Source organism: Rattus norvegicus, chromosome 3, assembly GCF_021556685.1.
Source record: "Rattus norvegicus strain SHRSP/BbbUtx chromosome 3, alternate assembly SHRSP_T2T, whole genome shotgun sequence".
Classification (NCBI taxonomy): domain Eukaryota; kingdom Metazoa; phylum Chordata; class Mammalia; order Rodentia; family Muridae; genus Rattus; species Rattus norvegicus.
The window spans coordinates 37,926,295-37,932,048 of NC_141536.1; the positions used below are offsets into that span (position 1 = coordinate 37,926,295).

A 5,754-nucleotide genomic window follows, 5' to 3' on the forward strand; every position below is an offset into this window, starting at 1 on the left:
CAGATAACTATAGTTTTTGTGACAAGTTGAAAGAAATTCAGCCAATGCACCATATGCAGTGGACTGAAACTAAATCCTTATCACTCCCTCTAATGTGCTTGTTGATTGGTATGATAAGCACCAAAAAAAAAAAAAAAAAAAAAGCAACTTGTAAGAGGTAAGAGTTTATTTGGCTTACATATTCTACTCACAAATCATCGCTGTAGGCAGCAACATTATCTCCACAGACAAACTCATAGTCCAAAGCCATGGAGAAAAATCCTCAACAAAAGTTCTCTCTTTCATGGTGTGGCAAGTTGATAGCAGGAGCTGAACATGGTATTCTCCCCTTGTCAAAGTTGGTACATGAACATATTACATCAAAGTGTAAACCGTAGGCTTTGGCAAAATAGAAAAATAAAAAGAAGTTAACCAATTTCTTACTCTAAGAAAGAGGAGAAGAAGCAACAGCGCAAAACAACCACATTTAACCAAAACCAAAGTACAAATTTAGCATTGTCGCTCTAAAACCTTGTAGCTCAGTGTCTGACGACTGACAGAATTCTAGGCTCCAGAGGTCACTGGGAGTTCCACTCCCGTGGCTCTGCCATCCACACCACACACAGCTTGTTTTATACGGTCAGGCCACATCCTTTTCATCCTGCTCCGTGTCTTGAAGGATGTCTCACAGACTTGGCAAATCTAATATCCTGGTGTCTCCACTGCAATGGTATTTGCGGTGCCCTTTTCTTCCTTCTCCTGGTTTCACACTTCAGCTTCTATTCATAACCCCTTCAGTCCTGAGTTTTCCATTGCAAGTGAGGCTGCGCCTTCACCAATAGCCTCTCCTGTCTTCTAACAGTGCCTATCTTGAGCTCTGGTATATGAAGTCTTCATGTCCTTGAAATCAATATAACGTGCCAAGCTCAGCTACTGTTTCATATTTAGCCTCAACCTCCTCCAGGCTACAGTTCCTATGCACTGACCCTGAGATAATACTTCCGAGAAGATTTCACATCAACAATACTCATTTTTTATTTATTACAAATGATTTTTAAGCTACAGCTAACAAGCATGATTTATCTTACTAAAATAAAGTGGTTTTCCCTCATCGTATCTGAGCTGCCACCAGAGGGTGCAGCCCAATTGATGGTGGTTCTTCTTCACTCAAATAATCTGATCAAGAAAATCCTTCACAGGAATATGCAGAGATTTATTACTTACATGATTGCACATGCTGTCAAGTCAAAAGCAACAACGAACCATCATAACCGCATCGCTTATCAATCTGGCACTCAATTCTGTCACCTTGATTCATGCTTAATTCCAAATGAAAGGAATAAGAAGATCATAAGTCTGTCTAACATAACATAGCTATCCCATATGCAGTCACAAAGAGCTTTTATATTTTATAGTATATAACTAATTCCCTTGGGGAATATTTAGTCTCTTTTCTATTATTTCATAACTTAAATATGATAACACATTTATATTATTTTGCCACTGATACCATCTCAATTAATATTACACCACAAGAAAACATAGAGGAAAGTTCAAATTTCAACTTAATACTTGTATATGTATGTAGAATTATGTTAATAAAAATAGGACAGAAACACTCTTTTTAATTAAAGTCATTATTTCTACAAGTGGACAGCTGACATTTATGAATTCATTTCTATAATTTCTATTCTGTATCTCTTCCGCCCTTACCAAGTACCTCAGCAAGTATTTCTTTTACTAGAAGGGTGAGCCATACCTTCATCCCTGAAGGGTCTGTGCCCTGTGTTATTCTGCCTCAGTTAAGGGTTGTTGTTTCCCATTCACCTTATCAATCACAGGGTATGACAATATCAAGAGATTCTCTAAAGTATGTCCTGCACTCCAGATATAATCTTGTTTATTGCTTTTCCATGTAGAGAAGCAGTCCAGCTTCACCCTAATAGTTTAGATCAATCACCCCTCCTAACACTGTTATTCCTTTATAGCCTGTTGACTTAATGACATTAGAAGCCAAGAGTTGCCAGAGGGCAGTCTTAGCTTCCAGGACAATAGAATTGTTCTGTACCCTGGCCAAAAGACTTTCTTTTCTGGATCCAAAGCATATGGGCCAGCAATACATGCAGTCAGGAAGACAGGAAGCAAAAATTTTTATATTGGATATCTAGGGCTGCTAGTCAGTGAAACCATTACCATCTCCACATTTTAAATTCTGGGAATTTGAGTTCTGGATATATGATACAGTACCATGCATTGTATCCATACACAGCCTTCTGAAGAACTCTTCTTCAGGCTTCTTCTATACCCCTAGGGAATACTGTCACCTATTTGGTCTGTAACTGTGCCATCAATAAGCTACACCACTGTTTTCTCAAGAAAACTCTCAGAGTAGTGGGAAGTGTACTAAAACCAGTTAATTTCCTGTGCGTGGCTTCACTCATGCACTTACAGACAGGAGCCTAACATGGCTGCCCTCTGAGAGGCTCAACAAGTAGCTGACTGAGACAGAAGCAGATAACTTACATCCCTCCCCCCAATGGAGAGAAATCAGAGACCCCTGTGGTTAATTTTGGAAAGAGTTGGAAGAAGTTGAGGAAGAGGGCAGCCCCATAGGAAGACCAGCAGTCTCAAATAACATGGACCCCTGAGATATCTCGACACTGAGCCACCAACCAGGCAGCATACACTAGCTGGTTCAAGACCTCTGACACATATGCAGCAGAAGACTACCTGGTCTTGCCTCAGTGAGAGAAGATGCACCTAACTCAAGGGACTTGAGGCCCTAGGCCTTGGGGAAGCCTGGCAGGTGGTGGAAGTGGGGGAGGTGACGTCCTCTTGGAGATGGGAGTGGGGTGTGGGGGGTTTGGAAAATGGGATGAAGAACTGTGGGAGGGTAGACTGGGAGGGGTATCGACTATCCTATACAAAATAAAAGTAATAAAAAATTAAAAGCTTCCTCATTTCCAAAAATAGAGAAACAGAGTAAAAAAAGTTAGTTTATGGGATGGGAAAAATGTTTGCCAGTGATTGATCTGATAGACTAGTAAAATTGAGAATAAATAAAGAACCTCAATTATTAAATGACCCCAAATCAGTAATCAGTAAATATATTCATAGAATAATTGAACAAATACTTTTCAAAATAGTGATACAAATTACAATTAAATCTATGATAACATTTTAAATATTTTAAAGAAAAATTACACTGAGAAATATCATAACAGCCCAGTCAGAATCTGTTTCAGGGGGAAAAAAACAGATTGTCAAGAAAATGTAGAGAAAACTTATTTATACACCCCAGTGAAGTGTCCTTCTGGAAAAATAGAAAGAGTATCATAACAATAAAGAAGAATAAGATCAAATTGTTTCTATGAAAATGGACCGCTTTGGAAGTAATAACATTAAGCAAAATGAGCCAGACTTATAAAGAGTGGTGCGACCTGATGGGTCTCAGACAGTAGGAGTCTGTAGTTCTTAGTTTGTGGTAGCTCGGGTGATACGCATGCGCGGTACAGTGCAAGAGGATATCTACAGAAGCCACGTGGAGTACCCAAAGGGAAGCCAACACGTTCTACAGTCTTTTACCAGCCAAGCTAAGCTAGTGTTTGGCCTCACAAACTAACTATTTTCCCAAAGAAGCATTAAAAGAGAAAAGACCAAAAACCATTACAATAAAATGAAGCTGAAATACAACACGCTAAAGAATTTATCAAACCAGAATTATAAGTGGCTCAATTGCACATTTCTCAGTGGCCCTTATTACTAAAGAAGTATAAGGTAATGGAAGGACAACGCACTATCCACCTGTTCCTTGTGGCTCAAATCCTCTGTACAGGGAGAGCTACAGGTTTCCTTAATCTTGACAAGCCCTCTAATCCCTCTTCCTGTGATGTAGTAGCCTGGATCCAACAAATACTTCGGGTCGAAAAGACAGGCTACAGTGGCACACTGGATTCCAAAGAGACTGGTTGTTTAATTGTGTGCATTGAACGAGCCATTCGTTTGCTGAAATCACAGCACAGGGCAGGCAAAGTGTATGTTGGAATTGTCTGGCTGCACAAAGCTATTGAAGAGGGTACTCAGCTTTCTAGGGCCCTAGAGTGACAGGTGCCCTGTTTCCGTGACCTCTACTTATTGCTGCAATAAAGAGACAGCTTCGAGTGAGAACTGTCTATGAGAGCAAAATGACAGAATATGATCCTGAAAGAAGGTTCGAAATCTTTTGGGGCAGCTATGAAGCTAGCACCTATATTCGGACACCATGCGTACACCTTGGTTAGTTACTGGAAATCAGTGGTCAGACGCAGGAAATTTGGAGCGTGTGTTTTTGAGTCACGAGTGAAAAGAACCACAGGCTGACAGTGCATGATGTACTTGATGCTCAGTGGCTGTATGATAACCATAAGGATGAGAATTACATTTGGGGAGCATTGTTTACCTATTGGAAAAGCCGTTGGCATCTCATAAACATCTGATTATGAAAAAGGGCAGTGAATGCAATCTGCTGTGGAGCCCAGATCACATGTCCTTGTGTTCTTCGATATGAGGTCATGGCATTGAAATCAACTAGAAGACAGGTCATTACCACTAAGGGGGAAGCTATCTGCATGGCTATTGCATCGATGATTTCACCAGTGATTTCTACCTTTGATCATGGTACAGTAGCCAAGATAAAGAGGGTGATCGTGGAAAGAGAACCTCATCCTCTCAAATGGAGTTTAGATCCAAAGACAACGCAGAAGGTGATGAGCAGTCAGGCCCTTATGGACAAGCACGGGGAACCCACACACAATAGCCCTGCCACCTGGAAACAGGATTGACTATGCTAATTCTGGCAAGAAAGTCCTGGTGGCTGCAGAGGTACAAGCCCCTCAGTTGCTGAAGCTAACAAAGAAGCAGGTTAGTGAGAGTGAAAGTGATGAGACCCCTCTAGAAGTTTCCCAGTTGAAGAAGGAAAAGAAAGTGGGATGAAGGGGAGGAGGAGGAGGGAGAGGGGGAGGAGGAGGGGGAGGAGGAGGGGGAGGAGGAGGGGGGAGAGGGGGAGGAGGAGGAGGGAGAGGGGGAGGAGGAGGGGGAGGAGGAGGGGGAGGGAGAGGGGGAGGAGGAGGGGGAGGAGGAGGGGGAGGAGGAGGATAAAAAGCCCCAAACAGTGATAGAAATTAGGGTTGAGGCTGGAAATGGGGACTGTGACACCACCAAAAAGAAAAGGAAGAAAGTGGTGAAAGAGATGTCTCGATGATAAGAGCCACTTCTTGAAGCATTGTGTCCAGTTGGGAGGAGAAATAAAAACCTTACTGAAAAATAAGAACTTTTTGTTGAGGGAGTAGAAGAGAGGCTCCAAACAGAGTAGAAAGTTCTGGTATAATTTAGCTTCCACTTGTGACCTCAGTGGTTACCTGGTGTGGTCATTTCATCCCATCCTATCCTATTTGAAGGGTATAAGATATAAAATCAGTTAGTTTTTTTCCCACCAATCCCTCTGCTCGCTTGAGGAAGCAGAACCCTTAGACATAACACGGCTTAGTAACTGTCTGCAGCTGTTTACTAATGGCCATTTTGTTTAATTTTATTTTTCTTGGATTTTTTATGTATTTACATTTCAAATGTTATCCCATTTCTCCCCTCTCCTGTACCCCCTCTCCCATGCTTCTCTGAGGATGCTTCCACTCCCACCCACCCACCCACCCACCCACTCCTGCCTCAACACCCTGGCATTCTCCTACATTGGGGAAAGAAGACTTCACAGGACCAAGGGCTTTTCCTCCTACTGATGCT

At 41.8% G+C, this 5,754-nt stretch overlaps 1 pseudogene; it reads left to right on the plus strand.

Annotated features, from left to right (window-relative positions):
- Positions 1 to 3,481: 3,481 nt before the first annotated feature.
- Dkc1-ps2 (dyskerin pseudouridine synthase 1, pseudogene 2) lies at positions 3,482 to 5,218 on the plus strand (annotated as a pseudogene).
- The last annotated feature ends 536 nt before the right edge of the window (positions 5,219 to 5,754 follow it).